Source organism: Tachyglossus aculeatus, chromosome 12 (assembly GCF_015852505.1).
Source record: "Tachyglossus aculeatus isolate mTacAcu1 chromosome 12, mTacAcu1.pri, whole genome shotgun sequence".
NCBI classification, from domain to species: domain Eukaryota; kingdom Metazoa; phylum Chordata; class Mammalia; order Monotremata; family Tachyglossidae; genus Tachyglossus; species Tachyglossus aculeatus.
In genome coordinates this window covers 28985625-29012812 of record NC_052077.1, presented here as the reverse complement: position 1 = coordinate 29012812, position 27188 = coordinate 28985625, and the positions used below count along the sequence as shown (strand labels likewise).

General features: G+C 40.3%; 1 protein-coding gene across 3 annotated transcripts in view; it reads left to right on the top strand.

The window, feature by feature from the left end:
* The first annotated feature begins 485 nt into the window (after positions 1-485).
* FSTL5 (follistatin like 5) overlaps positions 486-27188 on the top strand; it is a 580307-nt gene continuing 553604 nt past the window's right edge. For 2 of the 3 annotated variants that reach the window (XM_038755340.1, XM_038755338.1), the window contains exon 1: positions 486-725. The gene's annotated coding sequence lies outside the window, so the exon portion shown is untranslated. Of the gene's footprint in view, positions 726-1297; positions 1344-27188 lie in introns of those variants that run through there. The other variant, XM_038755339.1, reaches the window with a different exon arrangement.

Genomic DNA, 27188 nt, shown 5'->3' with positions numbered 1-27188 from the left:
CAAGCGCTTAGTACAGTGTTCTGCACACAGTAAGCGCTCAATAAATACGATTGATTGATTGATTGATTTTACAGACGAGGCACAGAGCAGTGAAGTGACTTGCCCCAAGTGGCACAGCTGACAATTGGAGGAGCCGGGATTTGAAGCCGGGAACTCCCGACTCCCAAGCCCGGGCTCTTTCCAGTGAGCCCCAAGTCGCCCAGCTGACAGTCGGCAGAGTCAGGATTTGAACCCACGCCCTCTGATGCCCCAGCCCGGGCTGTTTCCATGAAGCCACGCTGCTTCTCTAGTGACTGACCGATTGGATGAACTGAATTCTCTAATGGATATCCCAGCGCCTGGAAGAGGGCTGGGTACCAAGGGAGCGCTGCAGGGGGATGGGATTGGGATGCAAACGAGGTGACGTCAGGGGGAAAAGGGGAGGGAATTGGGAGAGGGGCAGAGGAGGAGGAGAAGCCCCTAGCCCCTTTTGGCCACTGAGCCCGGGCAAAGAGGTGAAGAGCAGCCTGTGCTGTCCCCCCACCATCCTCCTCCCTCCATCCTCCTTCCAATCGGGGCCTTGACAACTGCGACTTTCTGGACCTCCTACCAATCCTCTGGCTCATTCCTTTCTTTCCTCCTTCTTCTTTTTGACTGTTCTTCTTTTGAAAAGCGAAACCCCCCGGTTACTAGGAAAAAGACGACAAGCAGCCTCCCCTGGGGACTTTGAGGACCGTTCAGATCAGGTAAGGGGAAGGATTTTTCCAGGTCGGGGGTGGGAGGGGGGAAAACTGGGGTTAAGAGGGACCTGCAAAAAAAAACCCAAAAACGTAAAGTTGGGAGGTGTGGGGGGCAAACGGAGCCTTTGGGGGAGTGGGAGGGAGAAGGAGGGATGGGAAAGACGTTTTCAGGCTCTAGTGCCTATTAGGGTCCGGGGGTGAATGAGAAGTTGGGGGCTCCAGGCGTTGATAAAGTTAGTGTCACCGTGCTCCAAAATGCCCCTGTCCTCTGTCACACCTGCCAGGCTGAGACTTCCCCCCCTCCCCCAGAAAAAAAAATGTGAGCAAAGGGCACCCAACGTGTTAGCCCCCAACAAGACACCCTAAAAAAATGCCTTTAGCAAATGGTTTTTAATCTGGGGTGGAAGCATCCTCCGCCTTCTCGATAGCACCTCTGGGATTTATAACGGTTTTGCTGGAAATCCTCAAGGCACTAAGAGGCTTTCCACCCAGGGAAGGAAAAAAAAAACCAAACCCAACAAAAAGAAAAGAACCAAAATGCACCCTGTATCATGCTGGGTGAGGGCTGGACTGCTGACGGATCAGAGACGCTGATGAAAACTTGGTAAACTCAGAACCTCCAAGGTCAGTGTGTGTGTGTGAATATTTGTGTGAATGTTTGTGCCTCTGTGTGTAGGGAGTTGGGGGTTGTTTGTTCTGCTATTGACTGGCGAATGTCAGGCCTTCCCGCGGGCTAGAAGTGGATGTAAATGGGGAAGCTCTGATTTAATAATACAGTATTAGGTTGTATTAGAGTTGCTGCCGCTGTTGGTAATTGAATGGAACTGGGAAGCGTGGGCAGAGAAAATGTCTCACTATTTTAGCAGCGTTTAACCTTTTGCAGACTTAGAATAGTGCTTTCCCCTCCTTAGGGGCTGGTTTCTTATGCAACTTGGCAGAATGGGTATGTGGTAGGCAAATCCCATGGAGAGGGAGAAAAAATTAGGGCGAACAGAGAATGGGCAGGTTTTCTTACGGTGAGATGATGGAACTAAGCTCAAAGTTCCTTGTATTTTCCATTGCGCACATGCCTTTATTCAGTTAGTGAGATAGGTTTGCCTTTTAAGTAGAACAGAATCTGTCCAACAGTCTACCAGCAACTCAGTTACATCAGTCCAGCTACAAGTCAAACCCCAAACTACTTATTGCTGGAGATGACTTTTGTTTAAATTGCTGAAGCCCATTTAGGAGGAACGTCAGTACTGTGACTATGGTTTGAGCTGCGTAGCTTTAATATAGTAGATATATGTATTTATATAATTAGTGCACCGGTTTCCAGGAGGAAAATTGGCCCCGGAAATGTCTTGTTGATATTTGGCTGTGGCAGAGCTACAAAACCACTTCTCATCAACTCAGGAATATTGGATTTTCAAGTTAAATGCTAGACTGTCTTTTAAAACCTAGGTTCTATTTTGCATTACATTCCTTTGGGAATTTAAGTCTGTGTGTGGAAAAGAAATCTCTACGGAGGTTGTTTTTCAACTTGGATAGCCGCACAATTCACACCGAAGTAGATTTTTAATGTCAGCTGACTTTCAAGAGATCGGATGAAAATTTGTGCCTGACCACTGCACATTTTTTTCCAAGGAAAAATGCTTGTAATATTTATATACATGTAACTATCATTCTTAGTTATTAAAAGCCTTTGTATAAATCAGTTATATACGGGGGATAGTTAGAGGCTTTTATATAAATAGGTAAAGAAGTACAGATAAACAAGCTGTTATATTGCATTTTACAGTGTATGAATAGAAAAAGACTGATTATCTTTGCAAATTTGAGCTCTCAAGTATCTATTTTTAAATAGGGAAAGTTAAAATGCAATTCTAGTTAGATTGAAAATATTTTTAGTTTCAGCAGCACCCAAATCTTCACTTTTCACACCTGTTGTAGGTTAGTGGTCTGTAGAAGCAGTAATTTTTATTTTTATTTTTTTAAATACAGGCAGATGCAAGAGTTTACTAAACCATAGTCTCTTGTCCCATATGCTTATGTCAGAAGATATTTTTGTACATTGAAAAAGTTCTGGAATGTTTAGGCAAAATTCCACATTATCACAGGTTGAATTTATATGAAAGTAAAAAAGTCTGCAATTGTAAAATGGACACCGTCCACTGTTTTAATTATTTTAGATGGCTATGTTGATCTCTTAGTGATGCAATGTTCTTTTCACCTCTTCATTAAATAATAAATATTATAAATAGTGCTTGTAAAGCACTTACTATGGGCCAAATCAATGCTGGGGTAGATAGAGGATAATCAGGTTGAACCCAATCCTTGTTCCCCGAAAGGCTCACCATCAAATGAGGAAGGAACACATTTGCTCCTTCCTCTTCCACCAAACTGCTACCATCCAAGATCTCATTTATTCAATTCATTCAATTGTATTTATTGAGTGCTTACAGTGTGCAGAGCACTGTACTAAGCGCTTGGGAAGTACAAGATGGCAACATGTAGAGATGGTTCCTACCCAACAACGGGCTATCCCGCCTTGAATATTGCATCAGCCTCCCGGTTGACCTACCTGCCTCTTGTCTCTACTTCAGTTCCATCTTCAGTTTGCTGATTCCTCCAGATCATTTTTCAACAAAACCGTTCAGTCCAAGTTTCCCCACTCCTCAAGAACCTCCGGTGGTTGCCCATCCACCTCCATATCAAACAGAAACTTCTTGCCATTGACACGAAAGCTTTCTATCGTCTTATGCCCCCCTACCTTATGCCTCTGACTTCTTATTAAAACCTAGCCCTCGCACTTCCCTCCTCCAATTTCAATCTACTCACTGAACCATGATCTCATCTGTCTTGCCACTGACCATGTCCTTCCTCTGGCCTGAAACAACCTCCTCCTTCATAGCTGAGAGATGATCAGTCTGCCCAGTTTCAAAGCCTTATTAAAATCATGTCTCCTTCAAGAGGCCTCCCCTGATTAAGGCCTCATATCCTCTCTCCCACTCCTTTCTGCGTCACCCTTGTACTTGGACTCTTGATTCATCCCAACCTCAGCCCCACAGCACTTATATACATATCTGAAATTTACTGATTGATTGATTGATTTCAATGTCTGTCTCTCCCTCTACACTGAAAGCTCCTTAACGAAAGGGAATATGCCTGCTAACTGTCATAATGCACTCTCCCAACAGCATAGTACTCAATAAGTACCAGTAATTGATTGATTGAGTAGGATTTAATCCCCATTTTACAGATGTGGTCACAGAGATAAATGAAGTGACAGCAGACACCAGAATTAGAACCCAGGACCACTGATTCCCAGGCCTATGCTCCTTCCAGTAGACCACATTATTTCTTTAAGCTCTGTTACCTTATGCCGTACTTCAATATTCAACATGTGAGATGGAACCCATGTTGACTGGAAAACACTCCTGACATTTATTTTGAAAAGGGAGCTGAGTGTTGAAGCATTCTCTTGCGTTGGATATCATGGTAGTTTTTTATTATCTTATTTGGTAAGATAATAGATGATTTTTACAGTTGTAGACTTTGATGTCATGAGTGTATTTGACACTTCATGAACACTATCTTACCTTAACATCTTTTGAGTCCACTGGAACTAAATATACTGTCAGGAAGTTGACACTATTTCATTCTTGTGGTAATGTAAATGTGATAATGCTGTTACTTAAATAAACCAGCCCATTGTCAAAATGAAAAGAAAACATTTGGAGAGAAATGCATGCATATTTCACATGACTTACTCTAGTTTCTGCTTTTGTCAATTTGAAAGTGGTAATTCTTAAAAGTTGAATAATAGGATGCAAAAGTTACTGCTGCAACTCAAATTATTATTAAAATACATCTAGTGGAGACTTTATACTTAAAGTATCAATGGGTATAAAATTAAGCTTTTGAAGGTTTAAAAATTGTTTTTTCCAAATTTAGGATTAAATATGTTTAATGAGGTATTCATTTTTTCCCTTCATTGACTGAGATGAAATTGCTGTTACCAGTTTCCCAGGGATATGTCAGGAAAAAGAGATAAAATCACATTCATTCAGCATCTTGACCTCTGAGGAAAAAAGACACTACATTAATTATTGAGATTTTTTTCCAGGGTTTCCTGTTTTACTTTTCCACAAATGTGAAAAGTAATGTCGCATTTTATCATTTTAAGAACTATATTAAGGCTGAGAGAAGTTTGAACACTTTAGCATTTTAGTTTGAACATTTATCATTACATTCAGTAAACCTTAATCACTACACACATCCATTAAATTATATAATGGAGAAGCAGCATGGCTCAGTGGAAAGAGCATGGGCTTTGGAGTCAGAGGTCATGGGTTCTAATCCCGGCACTGACACATGTCTGCTGTGTGACCTTGGACAAATCACTTAACTTCTCTGAGGCTCAGTCTCCTCATCTGTAAAATGGGAATTAAGACTGTGAGCCCCCCGTGGGACAACCTGATTACCTTGTATCCCCCTCAGCGCTTAGAACAGTGCTTTGCACATAGTAAGTGCTTAACAAATACCATCATTATTATTATTATAATATTAGTGGTCATACAGTGGTGTTGAACTAGGCAAGTAACATTTCTAAAATCAAGTATAGACAGATTCTAGTTACTCCCTTCTTGAAAATTAAAATCAACCAAGCTGCAGTGCCAACTGTTGAAAAATTTCATGAAGGCTGGAGATTGTGAGAGGAAAGAGCAAGGCTTAGAAGAAAGTGAGGGCTAGTGTAGAGTGTAAGACTAAGGCGAAATTGGGGCGAAGGCAATTTTAGTTTAGGTGAGGACATTAGTAAATTTACTCACTACTTAACCATCAAGTATTATACCAGTTCCTGTGCTGACCTGTGATCATTTGTTGCTTAATTTTAGAAAATTTAAATCACTAACCTTTAACTTCAGTAATTTTTCCATCCCATTATGCTCCATTAAAATTGCTATTTAATATTTTCCATCGATTAGGCACCTTGCAAAAGGTCCTAAGGGTCACAGAAACTAAAGTCATATGTTAACACTATGTATGCTGGTTCTTGCTTCCACAGAATTGCTCTAAACCTTTTTTTCCCCCCAACCAATCTTAGTTTGACTAGCTTCAGTGCTTTGACTGTCCCTTTGGCACATATCCCTCGAGGGAACTTTTCATTTTCCAATTAAAGTTATTATTGTAGAGTAAACCAATTGGTCCCTCAGTGGCGAATCACCTTGACATTCAGTTCGGTTAATATCATTATAATTAAGCAAGTTTTGTTTCCTGATGTATTGAGAAACTGATGACCTATGGATTGAAAATGAAGTATCCAAGAAGTTAGAGTGAAACACTTGAATGTCAGTGATGTAACACTTGGAAGGGGTGAATTTTAGTATGTTTAGTATGCCAATATTGAGCCAATTTGAGTTCTGCAAATGTTTTGAATTAATTTGTCATTAAAGAGGAAAGGGTATAGCCTCTTCCCCTAGGCATAACCATCTTAACTAATCCTCTGCCTTCAAGATAACATAGAAATCTCCAAATGTGGTACTTTTCATCACTCTGTGTACCAAGCGCTGGGGTAGATATACGCTAGTCAGGTTGGAAACAGTCCGTTCCTGCATGGGGCTCACAGTCTTAATCCCCATTTTACAAATTAGGTAAAAGGCACAGAAGTTAAGTTACTTGCCCCAGGTCACACGGAAGACAAGTTCTCAAAACTTTATTAGTTTAATGTTGTTTTTTGTGTCTCATGATGTCAATCTCTAAAGCCACGTGGATTGCTTAAGAATTTCTTGTGCCTGTTATACAGAATTATCTCCCAGTTCATAACTCTATTAAAACACTGCTGGCTTATGAGTTCTATCCACAACTCTAAGGATTTGGAAATTGTTTTCATTTCAGTGAGTCTAACTTCACACTTGTCTTTGCAAAGGACTGTTACAAATTTCTCCTGATATATGCCTTTCCCAGAATATTAGAGCAAAAAATGTAAGAAACATTTAAAATATATGTTTTTCTAAAAAAAAAAAAAAGTCTCTCTGCTACTGTGATACTGAAATGGCCTTAAATGAAGACTCCCATTCTTTAAAATGATGGGACACTTTTTTTGTTCAAGGAGGGTCTTTAAATTTCTACCATTCCAAGGTGTGTCTGCTAGTTGTAGACCGTGGCTTATGGGGTTGTGGGTTCTAATCCCAGCTCTGCCACTTGTCTGCTGTGTGACCTTGGGCAGTCATTTCACTTCTCTGGACCTCAGTTACCTCATCTATAAAATGGGAATTTGAGAATGTGAGCCCCACCTTGGACAAGGACCGTGACCAACGTGATTTGCTCGTATCCACCCCAGCGTTTAGTACAGTGCCTGACACAGAGTAAGTGCTTAGAAATACCGTAATTTTTACTATGATTATTATTTCTATGAACTTTGACCTCCTGTAGGTCATGGAGACCATGTCTTGTTCTCCTGTATTTCCCCTCATCTTAGTATCTAATACAATGCCTTAGCATATAATAGGTACTCAATATGTACTATGGGTAATTATAATCACCAGTGGATTTTTTTATCATCAGTGTATTTATTTATTTAGCATTTAGTATGTGCAGAGCACTGTATTAAGTGCTTGGGAAAGTACAATGCAACAGAAATGGTAGACGGGTTTCCTGCCCACATACTGAAGTGGAGCTATGAAATGTGCCCTCATTTTTGAATAAGCAACCACTCTCAGCATTTCTGAGAAATTCAAATATCCATTCGAGTAGTTCGTTAGTACCTGATCATGGCAATTTTACTAATGCCTGCTATTCTTAGGGTATTTCCTTAAATGATCCAATTACACTAAATCATATTTTCCATGCAGTTAAGGGTTTATGCTGATCTAATAACATTTCTTCATTCTATGTTTTACAGATATACATTAAGCTGTAGCAGTACAAAAGACTCTTAAAAACACAAGTACATAATAAAATGTTCATTTTAAATGTCACAGATTTCTGTTAGTGTCAGAGCTATCAAAACAATAAACTACTAGCTAAGTTTCACTGGTTAAGTATGATTAGCAGTTGGTAATATTGAAGCTGATTCAGAAATGGGTTGAAGGCCACCATTTATTTGTATTTGAATTAACTGAGATCAGAATCCACCAGAGCTTCTTTGGGAAAAAAAACTCCAAAAAAACCCTCAAAAAGGACTTAGTGAATAATAAAGTACTTCAAAAGTTCTTGAATATATTAGGTGGGGACTCTGAAGTACAACTCCATATTAGTTTTTCTCACTGGTGCATTTTTTATTTGCGAAATATGTACAACACATTCCTTCTGTAACTCTACTTAACATGATGAAACATTTAATTAAGAGGACACTGGTTATATTTCTGAGAAGAAGTGAGTCAGCTATCATAATAGTTTGTTGATCATGATGATATATTTTCTTCTTTGGAAGGAAGGGGATTCAGAACATTTGTGATAAATTTTGTGATAAATTCTGTGTCAAATGCAACTTGGGCTGCTGAAAACATTTAATTAGTGAATTAGCTAATTAGGGTCTTGGGAGTGACCGCTATTCTAACAGTCCATTGTTAGAGCAGTTGAAAATGGAAAACTCCTATCACATCTTTGTAAGAATGATGAAAGAGCCTTGCATTAATTGGCAATGTTCAGGACTCAAGTTGAGTCTCTTGCTCTCTAAGGTAGTTGTCCTCTCAGCTCTTTGAGCTTAGGGAAATTTCTAAGAGCACAAGTAAAAATGAAAAAAAAAAAGACTGAAAAAAATGACGGCTATGAACGTGGCTTCTAGGGATGATTGGAATTGGAAGTAAGATACAGTTAGGAGGTGAAAACTTTACGTTAGGGTGTATTGGGAGAAGGTGACAGCTCATAGGACCTTGCAATCAATAGTAGGGATTTACATGAGAAGACATGGCTAACCTTTGGAGGATTTTGAGGGAAATGATGTGTTCTGAACAGAATTAAAGAGCATGTGCGCACCCTATTAGGTGCATTGAAGAGGGAGACCCTCAAAGCAGGAGGGTGAGGAGCCTAGTTCGGTAATCTGCGTGTGAAGCGATAAGTGCCTGAAATAGGAACGGGAGTCATAGAGAAGCAGCGTGGCCCAGTGGAAAGAGCCCGGGCTTTGGAGTCAGAGGTCAGGGGTTCAAATCCCGGCTCCACCAATTGTCAGCTGTGTGACTTTGGGCAAGTCACTTCAATTCTCTGCCTCAGTCACCTCATCTGTAAAATGGGGATTAAGACTGTGAGCCCCCCCCGTGGGACAACCTGATCACTTTGTGGCCTCCCCAGTGGTTTGCACATAGTAAGCACTTAGAACAGTGGTTTGCACATAGTAAGTGCTTAATAAATGCCATCATTATTTATACAGGTGGCAAGGGTCTGCAAAATACTAAAGAACAACTGGTTGAATTTACAAGTAGATTTAATATGGGAGGTAAATGTTCAAGAGGAATGAAAGGTTATATGTGGTATACGGAGGAAGGTGTTGTTGACAATGAATGACAATTAAGAAGATGAGTGTTGAGAGAAAGTGAGTAATGGGAGGGGTGGGGATGTGTTGGGTTAATTCATTCATCCATTCAATCTTATTTATTGAGCATTTACTGTGTGCAGAGCTCTGTATTAAGCGCTTGGGAAGTACAAATCAGCAACATATAGAGACGGTTCCTACACAACACTGGGCTCACAGTCTAGAAGGGGATGAAAAGGAGACCTGAATTGGGGAAGTTGGCCTTTTTTAATGTTATAAGTCGTGGTGATTCTGATGAGCTCTGGAGAATCTCAGAGTTGACTGAAGTGCTGGGGAAGCCACTAGTGACCATTTCAAAAGAGTCTCTCTGATTGGGATGATTAAGAAGCAGGCTGGCGTAGTGGATAGAGCAAGGACTTGAGTTCTAATCCCAGCTCTGCCACATGTATGATGTGCAACCTTATGCAAATCACGTAAATTCTCTGTATCTCAGCTACCACATGTGTAAAATGGAAATTCATTCATTCATTCAATCGTATTTATTGAGCGCTTACTGTGTGCAGAACACTGTACTAAGTAAGCACTTGGGAAGTACAAGTTGGCAACATATAGAGATGGTCCCTACCCAATAATGGTCTCACAGTCTAGAAGGGGGAGACAGACAACAAAACAAAACACGTGGTCAGGTGTCAAGTCATCAGAATAAATAGAAGTAAAGCTTGATGCACCTAGCTTACTGAGCGCTTTATTGAGCACTTACTGTGTGCAGAGCACTGGACTAACTGCTTGGGAAGTACAATTCAGCAACAAAGAGAGGCAGTACCTGCCCACAACAGGCTCACAGTCTAGAAGGGGGGAGAAAGACATCAAAACCAAATAAAACAAGTAAACGGGCATCAGTAGCATCAGTATAAATAAATAGAAATCCTTCCTTCATCCATCGTATTTATTGAGCACCGACAGTGTGCAGAGCACTGTACTAAGTGCTTGGAAAGTGCAATTCAGCAACAAAGAGAAACAATCACTACCCAATAATGGACTCACAGTTAGGAAGCGGGGAGACAGGTGAGTGGGAGCCCCGTTGTTGGGCAGGGACTGTGTCCATCCAACCTGATTAACTTGCATCATCCCCAGAGCTTAGAACAGTGCTTGTCGCATAGTAAGTGCTTAACAAGTACCATAATTATTATTATTGGGCTCTATAATCGTTAAACAATAGTAATTATCCTGAATTTATGGACAGCAAATGACTTAAACTGGAAAATTTTGTTCCATTTAAAATGGTCTTGGATCCCAAATGTAGCATTTATCATTTCCCCAAGAAATTGTATTTGACATGTTCCAATCTTTAAATCACATTTATGATGCGCTTCTCACTCTCTGATTATTCAAATCATTGAGGCCAGAAAAAAAACAACAACTTTCAAACCTGAATATTCAGATAACTCAGACAAAATAGTATTTCAGTTCTTGAATTATTGCCTCATTTTTGCCTCTTCTCTTTGGCTGTGTCTACAGCCACAAAGAATCCAAATACCTCACACCTTAAATCCAACAAACGTCCCCTGTTTGGATAGCTGATAATTATAGAATTTGTTTAGAAAAACAATTTTAAATATGAAATGGTTAATTGACTTCCTTGAATAGACTTGTTCTTTACTTAGCTGTGATTCAAGATTTTTCTCATGATTATTAGAAACTACACTTGCAATTTTGACCAAGGAGAAAAAAAAACACTCATTAAGCAATTATTTTTTTTCTACGCAGGTGAAACTTTCAGGTGGAAAACAAACCTCAGCTGTTTTTTTTACTTGTTAATTAGTATGATTGCGTTGTTGTTACTTTAGAAATCCTGTGGGAATATTTACAAAGTTTGTACACGTTCTGAGAGTTAATATAAATGCACTTCTTTTGAGGGGAAGTCAAAACATATACATTCTCAAGTACAATTTGTGAATAATTAAATATTCTTAAAGCAATCTGTTATTTTTTAAAAAGTTTGAATAACTGAAAAATGTATTAATAGAGATATCCTGGCTTACGCTTCCAGGACTAGTAAATATGCAATTTGCTGAATTTACTGTATAAGGACTGATAGTCTACCTAAAAATACTTCATAGGGTATGGTAGAAGAGCTGGCGGAAAACGTGATAAAAAAGAGTTATCGATTTGTTTTAATACTCTTAATCATGTGCTGTAAATGGCCTTGCTATTTTTGTGAAAATATCATTCAGTGGAAAAAATGTTTTTCCACAAATTTGCTCTAGATTCAATTCAATATAAAAATGTAATTTCAGATGTAAAGTGATAGCTTCCTAAATATAAACTCCAGGCAAGAATCAACTTTTAACTGATTTTCAGATATTACTCTATTACCCTCCTAAGTATTTTTTCAGTCAAATTTGCAAGCTTATGTTCAATCAATCAGTAGTATTTGAGTACTTCATGTAGAACATTGTACCAAACAGTTGACAAGTGAGTAGTTGGTAGTTACCATGCCTGCCTTCAAGGAGCTTATTATCTAGTGAGGCCGACAAACATTAAAATAAACCAAATAAATAGGAAGGAGAGAAACTTCCTAGTAGAATTAAACCACACTCAATCAGTGCTGCCGTTCAAATTGTAAATAGAACTCTGGGTAACCTCAAATATGGCTCTTTTCTTTTCCTGGAAACCTCTATTATTGAGACTCTACCTCCCAACAGATTCATGATTTAAAAAGTTAATGCCTATTTTTTTATCCCTTTATTCAAGAATCTAAGGCATTATGAGAAAAACTGAAGAATCTTATGGCTTTTTGGTTTGTGCACATGCTTGAGAACTCACTGTGGTTGATTGGCACAGTTATTTAATTGGTTGCTTTCTTAGAAAACATGACATCATGGTAGAGAGCAAAGACAAAGCACAAAACAAAAAGGGAAATCATAATGAATCAGTACACTTATGGTTCAAAACTTCAGGACTTTGGTGCATTAAAATGGAAGAGTAAACTTGAATGAAACCTAGGGAAAAGTAAAGATCCCATGGCTTGAATTTTCTTCAGAGTGTATTTTCACAGTTTCAAGTATTTGAATGACAATACCTGGGAAACATGAAGAGAGCACTTTCAGAAATCTCACAGAGGTTGTAACTTTATCATTCAAATTATGATTCCCTTTAGGAATTACCAAAATGATTTCTGCAGATAAACCTTTTTTTTTTGCCAGATTTGTATTTCTTGTTTTGGCAAATTTCTTGTTTTGTTCCATTCCCTGAAGGCCGGGGAAGCCAAAAGGCTGTCAGTGGGTTTGTTTCTCGGCCTGTGCGGAAGTATTATGGATTAATTGATAAAGTCTGCAGTGGTACCGTGTGGCCAGCTGTGGAAACTCGTCTGTTTGTAAGCATAGGACTGGTCACATCATTAATTATGCATGTTTTGCAGAATGTCTCAGTAAAGTTAACAACCGTTAAAAAAGCAGTAGGGGGAGCAGGCATTACAGATGTATTGTATAATTTTACTAATGTTACTGCATTGTTCTTGTTTTCATCGTCCTAACAGAACACAATAAAGAAATTTTAAGTGATCCTAAGAGCATTTTTAGTAGATGTGGGGTCTTAGGTTAAATCCTTAGAAGACATCCCACTAATTTTTCCAAATAGTTATAATACGCAAAGAGGTCTTCATATATGCAACCCACTTAAGTAGATCATTCCGGATTGAAGAGGAATAAAAAATAAATTCCTGGTGTGTGGCCTAATCAAAGCACATTTTCACAGCCCATATAAATTGAAATCATCAGGCAAGACATTTTGGGGCTGTTGAGGTAGGGTTTAAAAGGCCACTGGAAGGATTTAAAGCACTATCTCATTTTTTACAGAGTTTTCCCTTGTCTGTTGCCAACTTGTACTTCCCAAGAGCTTAGTACAGTACCCTGCACACAGTAAACGCTCAATAAATACTATTGAAGGAATTATGTATGTTTCAGGTAAATGCCACAAATTGGAGGGGAGGGGGGGGCGGGCGGGGACCTAGGGCATCATTTCCTGAGTTATATTTTTATGCTTCAGTTGAAATAAATCTGAATTAGGTCATACGATTTGACACCTGCTATTCTATACTTTGTTGTTACACTATAGTTCCCAAAAACCTTCTGCACTTGTTTTAAGTTTATGTTTTCCAATTCAGTTGAGTCCAAAAGGGAGAGTGGATGGCACCTCAGGGATATTGCTCAAAGATTTAGTGAGCTCCTCTAGATACTTACTGGACATTATGAAACAACATTCTGGAAGATTAGGGATGTAATATTTTAATAGAAATGTCTCCTTAGCATCTTTTTCAACTCCTAGTCTTATTTAAACACAGCACCTAGCTATTGCATGTTTCTTTCTCACACACAATGACACTTTTAAATACAAAAATATCTGCTTATGTGAAATGAATACTTTGAATTTATTCCACATATGAAGATGCTATATGATGGATGTGGGTTTCACCAGAAGTACATGAAAAATTCAGAATTTTAACTTAGACTCTGCTCTTACATGATCCTGTTAGCAGTTCACATTGTTTGTCCTGTAGGGCTTAAATTATATGTTGCCTGGGGGCCTATTGGGCTCTTGAAAGGAATGTATGCAAATGTTTCCTTTTTTCTCCAAGCACTCGTGAGAAATTCATCGAGGCACCCCTATTTTCAGTACAGAACATCACTTTTGATTAAATACATTTTTCTCCAATAAAACTTATTTTGGGCCAGGTACAAATAACCAAAGATGCACTTCACTCTGTAATATAATATCTTGCTTGTCTTCTCTATACTATGTCCTAATACTTATTATCATTTCCATTGGGGTATAGAGCCAATATTTATTTCAGCTTTCTGTTTTAAAATATGTTTAGTGAGCAAAAATCAATGGAATTTATTAACCCCCAGGGTTCTCCAAAGCACTTTAAAGAATACAGTAGAATTAGTAGACAGGCAAGATCCCTGTCCTTAAGGAGTTTATTATCCTGTAATTTATAATATAGTGAAAGATGCTGAAGTAAATTATGCATTATAATTATTATAAATTTCCAATTTATAAAATAAAATAGATTGTGAGATCCTATGGGCCGGGCACTGTATTGACCCTCATAACCTTATAGGTACCCTAGGGCTTAGCACATGAGACTTGAAAATGATGATGTTATTAGTGCATATGTATTTGAGTGCTACAGGAGGCTGTGAGTACTTAAATGCTTAGGTGGAGTGAAAGTGTTGATGTGGGAGTTGGGCTATATAAAGTTGAGAGATTAAAATTTATTGAGCAGGGTCTCTTGGAGGATATGTGATTTCAGAAGGATGTCAAGGATGTCAAGTGCTCTGTTCAGTTGGATATAAATAGGAAAGGAGTTCCAGGGGGGAGGGAGTCTAAATAAGAGTTTGGCAGTTTGGGAGACTAGAATGAGGGGCCGTGAGTAGGTTGGCTTGAGAGGAATAAAGAGTCAGGACTAGGGTACGGGACGAGAGGAAAATGGTTAAGTAAGAAGGAAAGTGCTGATTGAGTACCTCAAGATCAATTGTCAGAAGTTTCTGCTTGATTTGAAGAGGAATGGACAAATATTGGAGGTTTCAAGGAGTGGGGAAATATGTGAAGAACATAGTTTTTGAACACTTATAGAAGGCAGCAGAGTGAAGTATACACCGCAGAGAGGAGAGACTAGGAAAGCAAGATCAGCAGTAGTCGAGTGGGATATGACAAGTGCCTGGACCAGAATGATGACTATATAAATGGAGAGGGAGAGGCAAATTCTGGAAATGCTGTGGAGAAGAAAAATTTTATTGTGTGTTTTTTAGATGAGAAGGGATGGGATAGAGGAACAGGTGTATGGGCTAGATTTTGAAAGCAGGGGGAAGATCTCTTGAGATATGGCCAAGAATGATGATAGAGTGGAAGAGGAAGTAGGAGGGAACTGATAAAGTGAAAGAAAATGTGAAGGAGCTTTTACGTTATATCTTTGATTTGTCAGGAAATGGGTTGTCAAGGTGTGACGAAGGGGTGGTGAGGATATCCAGATTTTCAGAAGGGAGTTAAAAGTCGGTAATTGTTGGTGGGGGAAATGGGCAAGGGAGTTGATAAAGGAAGAGAAGTAGTATCACCGATAGGAGAAAGGAAAACATTGAAATGTCCAGAGCTATACTTGAGTTTGGATTTCCTTTAGTAGGACTCCATGCATGAATGGAAGAGTAGAGAAAGCCAGGGCTGTGAGTTTCTGGTAGAAGATGAAGTGAGAGAATTCAGTGTAGAGAAGTGGAAGGCATGCATTTGTGTATCAGGAAAGGAAAGTTGGGTCGAGAATCCAAAAGGGGCATGATGGCCTAGGATAAAATGGCCAGCCATTTAGCCATCCATCCATTTGTGAAACCAAGCACTTATCCTATCTCACCTTGCTACATGAGCCACCTTGCTAACCACCCTGTCTCCTATCCTCTTCCCCGCTTCAGTCCATACTTCACTCTGCCACTCAGATCATTTTTCTATTAAACTGTTCAGTCCATGTTTCTCCACTCCTCCAAAAACTGCAGTGGTTGCCCGTCCACCTCTACATCAAACAGAAACTCTTTACTGTTGGCTTTATAACACTCAGTCACCTTGTTTGACCCCTCCTACCTCACCTTCAAAGCCTAAGACCACGTCTTCTTCACGCCTTCCCAACTAGGTCCTCATTTCTACTTCTCCCACTCTCTTCTGTGTTGCCCTTGCACTTGGATTTGCACAACTTATTCACCCCACCCTCCATCCCCCAGCACTTATGTACATATCTGTAATTTATTTTTATTAATATCTGTCTCCCCCTCTAGACTGTAAGCTTCCTGTGGGCAGGAAATGTCTGTCAACTGTGTTATGTTGTGTTCTTCCAGGTGCATAGTATGGGTCTCTGCACACACTTCGTTCTCAGTTCATATGATTGGATTGCTTGGTTGTAATGGAAAGGTCAAGAGATCATAAGTCTCTGTTGAGCATGTTTAGGACAGTTTTGCAGAAGTGAGGTGGAAGAAAAGACAGATTAAGTGGGTGTAGTTGGCGAGTTGATATGTTTTAGGTTCCTGAAGGACAAGGAATTCTAAGTCTAAACATATAATGCATTTCAGATATAATGCTACTTGGAAAAATATAGTGGAACCGTAGACATAAAGATGCACTCTTCCTTGACAGTCAAATAACACTTCTATTTTCTAATAGATCTTATCTCCAGTCACTTTTACAACATTTCATAAAGTCTGCCCAATAAGACACTGCTCTAAAGGAGCTAATTTAGCAAATACCCAGGGCTATTAATTTTCATTAGAGATAATTCAAACTATCCCAAAAGGAAATCCAAATGAATATCTAACTTCTTCGTCTTTCCCGGTTCTCTCTCCTCCGGCCCTGTAAAATAATAATGTGAACAGAAAACAGTAAGAAAAAAAAATCCTCTAATTGCTTCTCTTCCTTCAGCATCGTTGTTGACCAAAAATACCATTTAAGTTATAGCAATCTCCAAGAAACGTTAGCAGCAGCAAGCTTTCTTTGCATCTTTGTATGGAAATCCCAACCATTGTAGTTCTGGTGTAACACAAAATTGGGAAAAAAATATTTTTCATACTTTATGGCCTCACTAAATGGAATGCTTCTCAGAAAGCTTCCTCTGGGTAGCCTTTCAACTGCTCGACCATCACTTTTAATAACTTTAAAGCCCTTTGACACGTAAAGAGATTTAGCACATTAAATTGTTTGCAGTACAAGTGAACAATTATAAACTTTAAAGGCCTGTTGGAGTGAGCCTTTTAAGCAGTGGAGTGGAGATTGCCCTTTTCTGTACAGTACATTGAGTTCAGAGCCAGTTATCAGGACAAGAATAAGTCTATTAAACCTGGGATTTCTCATGTGAGTTTACTGTACTCTCACTGTACCTCAGCCTCCTCTCATCTCCAGTCCTCCTGTCTCTCCCATTTTCAATCCATACTTCATTCACGCCACTGCCCGGATCGTCTTTGTGCAGAAACGCTCTGGGCGTGTTACTCCCCTCCACAAAAATCTCCAGTGGCTACCAATCAATCTGCGCATTAGGCAGAAACTCCTCACCCTCGGCTTCAAGGCTGTCCATCACTTCGCCCCCTCCTGCCTCACCTCCCTTCTCTCCTTCTCCAGCCCAGCCTGCACCCTCCGCTCCACTGCCGCTGATCTCCTCACTGTGCCTCGTTCTCGCCTGTCCCGCTGTCGACCCCCGGCCCACCTCATCCCCCTGGCCTGGAATGCCCTCCCTCTGCACATCCGCCAAGCTAGCTCTCTTCCTCCCTTCAAAGCCCTACTGAGAGCTCACCTCCTCCAGGAGGCCTTCCCACACTGAGTACCCTCCTTCCTCTCCCCCTCCCCATCCCCCCACCTTACCTCCTTCCCCTTCCCACAGCACCTGTATATAGGTATATATGTTTGTGCGTATTTATTACTCCATTTATTTTATTTGTACATATTTATTCTATTTATTTTATTTTGTTAATATGTTTTGTTTTGTTGTCTGTCTCCCCCTTCTAGACTGTGAGCCCGCTGTTGGGTAGGGACCGTCTCTATATGTTGCCAACTTGTACTTCCCAAGCGCTTAGTACAGTGCTCTGCAGACAGTAAGTTCTCAATAAATGCGATTGAATGAATGAATGTACGTTGTTCTCGCCTGTCCTGCCGTCGACCCCCGGCCCACGTCCTTCCCCTGGCCTGGAATGCCCTCCCTTCACACATCCGCCAAGCTAGCTCTCTTCTTCCCTTCAAAGCCCTACTGAGAGCTCACCTCCTCCCAGAGGCCTTCCCAGACTGAGCCCCCTTTTTCCTCTCCTGCCCATCCCCCGCCCTACCTCCTTCCCCTCCCCAGAGCACCTGTTTATATGTTTGTACAGATTTATTACTCCATTTATTTTACCTGTACATATTTACTGTTCTATTTATTTTGTTAAAGATGTGCATTTAGCTTTATTCTGATGACTTGACACCTGTCCACATGTTTTGTTTTGTTGTTTGTCTCCCCCTTCTAGACTGTGAGCCCATTGTTGGGTAGAGACCATCTCTATACGTTGCCAACATGTACTTCCCAAGCGCTTAGTACAGTGCTCTGCACACAGTAAGCATTCAATAAATACTACTGAATTAATGAATGAATGGTACTTTCTAGGGCCAGTGCCTACTCCAAAGGTTTGTTGTCAGGATTTGTCAGTGGTATTTATTGAGCACTTACTGCGCACAGAGCACTGTAATGAGCATGTCCTAACTAAAATTTTTGTTTTCAATTTCTAATGTCCATACAGTTCTTGCACTAATGGGAGAGACAGACCTAAAACACATAAGCAGTAAAATAAGAATGAATAAACACTATCTCCAGCCATCAGTTCCACATCCTTTTTTGTGTTACTAAGGGGCTAGTACAGTGTTTCATCCTAATTAGATGCTCAGTGACTACTACTGATTTAATACTGACTTATTCCTCAAAGAATCACCCACAGGCATGAATGTGATGCATGGTCTATTGCTAAATATATATCATTCTCAGTAGTAAGAATGAGCGAAAAAAACATCTATATTCATTCATTCAGTCGTATTTATTGAGTGTGTTACTGTGGGCAGAGCACTGTACTAAGTGCTTGGGAAGTACAAGTTGGCAACATATAGAGACGGTCCCTACTGTCTGTGAGTCAATGGGCTCACAGTCTAGAAGGGGGAGACAGACAACAAAACAAAACATGTGGACAGGTGTCAAGTCATCAGAATAAATAGAAGTAAAGCTAGATGCACATCGTTAACATAAATAGAATAGGAAATATGTACAAGTAAAATAGATAGAGTAATAAATCTGTACAAACATATATACAGGTGCTGTGGGGAGGGGAAGGAGGTAGGGTGGGGAGATGGGGAGGAGGAGAGGAAAAAGGGGGCTCAGTCTGGGAAGGCCTCTTGGAGGTGGTGAGCTCTCAGTAGGGCTTGGAAGGGAAGAAGAGAGTTAGTTTGGCGGATGTGACGGGGGAGGGCATTCCAGGCTGGGGGAGGATGTGGGCCGGGGGTCGATGGCGGGACAGGTGAGAACGAGGCACAGTGAAGAGGTTAGCGGCAGAGGAGTGGAGGGTGCGGGCTGGGCTGGAGAAGGAAAGAAGGGAGGTGAGGTAGGAGGGAGCGAGGTGATGGACAGCCTTGAAGCCGAGAGTGAGGAGTTTTTGCCTGATGCATAGGTTGACTGGTAGCCAGATCACTCCCCACTTTACCAGTGAAGAAAAGGTAATTGTTAAGCATTTTTAGTGGTATTTGTTTAGTGCTTACTATATGCAAGGAACCCTACTAAGAGGTCGGGCAGATACGAGCTAATCAGGTTGGGCACAGTCCGTTTCCCACATGGGATTCACAGTCTTAAACTCCATTTTACAGTTGAGTTAACTGAGCCACAGAGAAGTGAAGTGACTTTCCCAAGGTCACATGGCTAAAATATGATGGAGATGGGATTAGAACCCAGGTCCTCTGAATCCCAGGCCTGTGCTCATTTCACTAGGCCACACCGCTTCTGGGGTTATTGCATATTTTTCACTGTACTTCCAGGATAGATACAAGATAATCAGGTTGGACATAGCCCCTGTCCCAGATGGGACCTATGGTCTAAGTATGTTCACCAACAAATGAACAATCAGTGGATCCAGATCTGAGATTCTACCTGATTAAGAAAAGACTATATTCAGGAATGCATTCCCACCTTTACACATACAGAGACTTTAAATGGGAATATCCTCTGCTTCAGAAGAGGACACAGGCAATATAAATATATGAAACTATAGGTACATAAATCCATGCACCACAAAGTTTGCAAGGAGGCTAAGCTCTTCCTTTCTCTATAATTTAAATTAAAGGCTTGATTTGTATTGTGTATATGTCTCCAGACCTAAAAAGAGTAGCTCTAAAAATAATAGATGATCCAGGGTAAAAGTGTTTCCAATTTATTATTCACCATAATTCTAATGAGTAATTTGGTTTCAGGTACACTCACACCATGAAAATGTCACCAGACCCAGTAGAGACATATTTAGGGAAGGGTGATGGGTGCATTTCACTGACAGGATTTCATTTGCCTCAATATATATAATGATGTGCTCAAAGTCATAACCAACGAAGCATATTTTATATTTACAGCTATAGATATATTATAAAACTATTAATAACATGAAAAAATATGATAGAACCTTGCACCAGTGCCTTGTCCACGGAGGGTAGGCAATTAATTGCCGTCTCTTTATTACAGATCCATAAAATGAGGGTGGTCAGATATTATAGATTTCTTCACCATTCCACAGTATGCCAAGTAGGTTGTTCTTGTTGAAGTTTTCTTTTAACCCCTTACAACTGGATTTTGTCATTAAGATTTCCCTGGCTCAGATGTGACAGTCACATTTTTAAATGAAATCTATTAGAGTCACTGGCCAATATGCCGATTACTTCTCAAATATCATCATCATTACATCATCATCTGTGTTTCTTGAGTGTCCATTGAGTTTGAAGCACTGTACTAAGTGCTGGGGAGACCACAACAGAGGAAACATACATACTCACTGCTCTCCAGAAGCTCACAATCGAACGGAATGGACAGATGGAACAAAATAATTCACAAATGGTGTGAGCAGAAATTCTGTTTGTTCTGACGACTTGACTCCTGTCCACATTCATTCAATTGTATTTATTGAGCACTAACTGTGTGCAGAGCATTGTACTAAGCGCTTACATGTTTTGTTTTGTTGTCTGTCTCCCCCTTCTAGACTGTGAGCCCGTTGTTGGGCAGGGACCGTCTCCATATGTTGCCAACTTGTACTTCCCAAGTGCTTAGTACAGTGCTCTGCACACAGTAAGTTCTCAATAAATATGACTGAATGAATGAAATAGTGCAAATGCATTAAGGTGAACTAGCTGAATAAGTAATTTTAGTAGAATAACTTTCCTATGCCACCTTAATAATAATAATGATGATGGGATTTGTTAAACACTTACTATGTGCAAAGCACTAAGCGCTTGGGGAGGTTACAAAGTGATCAGGTTGTCCCACGGGGGGCTCACAGTTTTAATTCCCATTTTACAGCTGCTGTATCAGCCTCCTTGCTGATCTTCCAGCCTCCTGTGTTTTCCCCCTCCAGTCCATGCTTCACTCTGTTGCCCAAATCATTTTTCTACAGAAATGTTCAAGCCATGTTTCCCTACTCCTCAGGAAACTCCAGTGGTTGCCCATTCAAGCGCTCAGTACAGTGCTCTGCACACAGTAAGCGCTCAATAAATACGATTGAATGAATTTATCTCCACATCAGAGACTCCTCACCATTGTCCTTGGAGCACTCAATCACCTTGCCTCCTCTCCTTACCTCCCTGCTCTCATTCATTCATTCAATCATATTTATTGAGCACTTGCTGTGTGCGGAGCACTGTATTAAGCACTTGGGAAGTACAAGTTGGCAACAAGTTGCTCTCCTGCTATAGCCCAGACCTCACACTTCACTCCACTAGTGCTAACTTCTCGTTGTGCCTCAACCTCATCTGTCTCACCGCTGATTCATTCATTCATTCATTCAATTGTATTTATTGAGCACTTACGGTGTGCAGAGCACTGTACTAAGCGCTTGGGAAGTACAAGTTGGCAACACGTTGCTCTCCTGCTGTAGCCCAGATCTCACACTTCACTCCTCTAGTGCTAACCTTCTCATTGTGCCTCAACCTCATCTGTCTCACCGCTGATTCATTCATTCGCTCTGTGTGCAGAGCACTGTACTAAGCGCTTGGAAAGTACAAGTTGGCAACATATAGAGACGGTCCCTACCCAACAACGGGCTCACAGTCTAGAAGGGGGAGACGGACAACAAAACAAAACATGTGGACAGGTGTCAAGTCATCAGAATAAATAGAAGTAAAGCTAGATGTACATCATCAACAAAATAAATAGAATAGTAAATATGTACAAGTAAAATAGAGTAATAAATCTGTACAAACATATATGCAGCTAGTTCACTCCGATACATTTGCAACTATTTCCTGTTATACCATTATATATGCAAAAGTACTGAGGCTAGTAATGAAACTTCTAATTGTGAAAGGTGATATTGGAATGATTTGATAGCATAGGGAATTCCGCAGGTTGTGTTTGAATTCCAGGTTGTTCTCATGATTTTTCTGGAGATGAAGAGATAGCTTCTGGAGATAGCTGGAGATAGCTGAATCTGTATTTATATAGCATCAGAATTGAGTTCCTTTATTCATACCTGTGTTGACACAAAAACCTACATACCTGAAAGACAAAAGAAGGAAGAACAGGACATTCTCTAGGATCCCCTTAGTTTGTGAAGTGGATTATTATCCATCATTTGAAATAGAGATCCAAAAACAATAAGCTTCTATGCACATGGATCGCGTGACATACTCTGCATCTCGCGAGACATACTCTACATTTTTGAGTGAAGCTGAGTAATCAGTTGCATTGAATGTGCTGGAAGTGTTTTGGCTTGATTGAATATATTAAAAGACTCTAATTTCATAGTGCCTGAACCTGTTTATTACGTACTTGATGATCCTGAAATTTACAGCTATAATGAAACATCTTCGTGTCTGAGAATTTCAAGCTTAAAAAAAGCAGTTTTTCTCAAGCCTTGTCTCTTGACAAGCAGTGAAGAAATTGATTTAATCATATAAAAAGTGAAAGCAGAGGGTTAATGAAAGTTTATTAATGGCCCCTTCCTCAGAAAATGGTTTATCAATAACATGATATTATCTTAAACTATTGGCTAAAATGTCCGAGGTTAGCAGTGAGTAAAAGGGATATATGCATTCTGTCAGAATGCTGTTTAACTATGGCAGGTAATTTCAGAGAACGATAAATGCTCAGGAGTGGTGGGTCCCTTATTTCTTTTCTATTACTTCGTTTGTAATTTTACTTCACTTCATTAAAAAGTTATTTATGGTTCCAATATTTCTTTTTTTGAAAAAAAAGTTCACTTTAATACAGATGCCAGATAAATCTGATAGGATTTGATCTTTTAATTCATATGTCTTTCCTCTCTGTCTCTATATTTCAAATATTTTTAAGTTCTATCAGATATACAGGGACAACTTTTGTTCAGGGATCGTAGACTTAGGTTTTTTTTTTTTTTATAGCATTGTTGAGCACTTAAACCAGGCACAATATAATCAGGTTGGACACGTTCCATATCCCACTTGGGGCTCACACTCTTAATTCCCATTTTACAGATGAGGTTACTGAGGCACAGAGAAGTTAAGCGGCTTGCCCAAGGTCACACAGCAGACAAGTGGTGGTGTCAGGATTAGTACCCAGGTCTTTCTGTCATTAGGCCATGCAGTGCCAACCATAAATGTGGATTTCCAGTCTTAAGGGTAAGGCCATTATTTTCAGGCACAGATTTTTGGACAGTAGTTTCATTCTTGCTCAACCAAGATCTAGAATAAGACTTGGGAGTCTTCAAGTGTCCCAGAAATGATAAAAAAAAGAGGTCTCTATCAGGCCTGGTGGGGCATTTCAATGTCTGCCGGCCATGCTACAGAAGCAGCGTGGCTCAGTGGAAAGAGCCCAGGCTTGGGAGTCAGAGGTCATGGGTTCAAATTCCGACTCCGCCACTTATCAGCTGTGTGATTTTGGGCAAGTCACTTAACTTCTCTATGCCTCAGTTACCTCATCTGTAAAGTGGGGATTAAGACTGTGAGCCCCCTGTGGGACAACCTGATCACCTTGTAACCTCCCCTGTGCTTAGAACAGTGCCTTACACATAGTAAGCGCCTAATAAATGCCATCATCATCATCATCACCCCCAAGCTCTACCTCTCTTGCCTCTGGCTCATGAAACCTCATTTCTATTCATTCCTTCCCTGAAAGTGAAAACTTGATACCTCTGATCATAGAACTATGAATGGGTAATACAGAATTTGGCCTTGAGGTTAGGCTTGGACAGTGAGATGGCCAATGATCATTGACTTTGGTATGAGGCCACTGGGACTCAGGTTTTTCCCTCTTGGTGTCGATTTGGTTTCCAACAGGCAGGTTCTCTTCCAATGATAGCATTTCATGCCTCTGACTTCCTCAGGGATGGGTAAAAAGGGCTGTGAAGGTGGAAAGAAATGTTTCAGCACTGCCTTTGTGGACAGCCAGCTCATTGGCTTTTATCTCCAATTTTGTATTCAGTGATGATCGCTTCCTGATCAGGAAGAAGTTCGGTTATGTGAAATTGATATTGTAATTTCTACACTTCCCGGGTGTATACAGAAGTCTGAAAAGCTGTCTACCAAAATAGAAGGTAATAAATATTAATCAATCAATCAATCAATAGCATAAATTGAACACCTACCACATGCAGATACCTTTTCTAAATGCTTGGGAGAGTGCAAAGGAGTTAGAAGGCACAATCCCTATCCTCAAGAGTTTACAGTCTAGCAATTATAATGATTAATAATGAAAATGATAATAATGATTTTGTTTAGCACTAACTAGACTGTACTAAGTTCTGGGTTAGATACAAGATAATCAGGTGGGACACAGTCCTGACCCACATGGGACTCATAGTCTAAGCAGGAGAAAGAACAGGAATTGAATCCTCATTTTACACGAGAGGAAACTAAGGCACAGAAAAGCAAAGTGACTTGCCCAGGGTTGCTCAGAGCACAAGTGGCAGACCTGGGATTAGAACCTCGGTTTTCTCACTCCTAAACCCATGCTCTTTTCCACTAACCCATACTGCTTTTTAGTAATCTGAATAATCTGAGTAATCTGAATAATCTGAATTTCACCTCACTCCTCAAAAATCACCTCTATATCAAGCTGTCCATCACCTCACCCCCTCCTACCTCACCTCCCTTCTCTCCTACATCCCAGCCCTCACACTCTGCTCTTCTGGTGCTAACCTTCTCACTGTGCCTCGCTTTTGCCTGTCTCTCTGACGATCCCTGGCCCACATCCTACCTCTGGCCTGGAATGTGCTCCCTTCCCAAATCTGGAAAACAATCACCCTTCCCTCCTTCAAATCCTTACTGAAGGTGCACCTCCTCCAAGAGGCCTTCCCAGACTAAGCCCCCTTTTCCTCAGCTCTCCCTCCCTTCCACGTCACCTCGACTCCTTCCCTTAGCTCTTCCCCCCCTTTCCCCATCCCACAGCACTTACATATATATAAATTATACTTATTTATATTGATGCCTGTTTACTTGCATTGATTCTGTGTGTCGTCCCCCCCCCCCCCCCGGACTGAGCCCGTTGTGGGCAGGGATTTTCTCTCTTTATTGCTGTATTGTACTTTCCAAGCGCTTAGTACAGTGCCCTACACACAATAAGTGCTCAATAAATATGATTGAATGAATGAATGAAAGAATACTGGTCATACTATGGTTAGATGATGAAATGTAACCTAGTAGATAGATGTTCTTTCTCATAAGAATCACAAGCTTCTTTTATGTAACACACAGACACAGTAGTTAGTCATTGCTATGTTGAGGAGACTGGTGAGCAAAGGTAGAAAAGGGAGGCTGAAATTCAGCATTAACTGCAGATGAAATATATTTCCCAAGGCATAGGCAAAGATCAAACCAAACTTGGGTACCTAGTTTAAGTTTGAAGATGAAGAGTGCTTTTGGCCAAAGCAATAATAAAGCAACTCAGAGATTGGAAATGAATTTATTTTTATCAAGAACAAGTCTCTTTCTGCTGTGATACTCCTCATGCCTAGTTTTATTTGTGCAGTCATGCCCAGTTTGTATTACCAAGGAAAGTGTGGATTGTGCCTGTAACACTTGATATTGTATGTATTGAAATTTGTAGTCTTACATACTTTAGGATTCTATTTTATGGTAATGTCAAGTGCTTGAAGATATTTTTCAGAGTTTCTGCATCACATCTCTAAGGACAGAGAAACTCCATTTGCAAAGCATAAAGAAGTACAAACAACTAAACTTACAAAAATATCTTTCTCACAGGTCTACAGTATACAATTAGTGTTTGTAATAATGATACTGATATGTGTGCCACGCACTGTGCTCAGGGCTTGGGTAGAAACAGTATAATCAGGTTGGACGCAGTCCCCGTTCCAGATGGGGTTCACAATCTAAAGAGAAAATAAATTTTTAATTCCTATTTCACAGATGAGGAAATGAAGGCAAAGATAATTTAAGTAAGTTATTTAAGGTCACACAACAGGTCAGTGGCAGGGGTGGGACTAGAACTCAGGTCCCCTGACTTCCAGGCATTATAAAGATTGGTAACTGTAATGCACTTTCATGATGCAGTGCTTGATGGTCTTGGGATTTCTGCTGACTTGCTATGAAGCTTATTACACCTGGTCAGTTTTTACATTGTTTCATCAATAACCCAGAGACCTGCATTCTACCAAATTCTGGCTTCAAAAATTCCTGTTCCAAAAGATGGCTCTCTATGCCTTAGGATCATTGTGAGCATTTTGGACACCCCCAAGTTGTACGTATTTATAATGAGGGGACTGTGTTCTTAAAGATGCCCTTATTAATGTCTGCCTACCCCTTTAGACTGTGAGCTCATTGTGAGTGGGTAATGTGTCTATTTATTGTTAAATGCTGGACTCTCAAGCATTTAGTACAGTGCATTGCACATAGTAAGTGTTCAATAAATATGATTGAATGAATGAAAATGAGAAAAACTCACATTCTTAGATTGTGAGCCTCCTGAGAGTCAGGGGAACTTTTCTAATTCCCACCTGGGTACTTGTTCCGAGCACTTAGTGTAATGGTCTGAGAAAAGCAAGTGCTTGCCCAATACTACTGCTACTTTTACTGCCTTGGTTTTGAATATTGCTTTTATTCTCAAAGTGCTTTCATATCAGTAACCTCATTTCTCCCATCATAACAACCCTGTGAGTTAGAAAGGAAGGTATTATCATTTCCACTTTGATCCAGAGAAGCTAAGGACCCACCATCACACACAGCTGGCTGGTGGCAGAGTTCAGACTTGAACCCAGTTCCTCCTCCTACCAAATCAGTGCCCTTCCAGGACACCA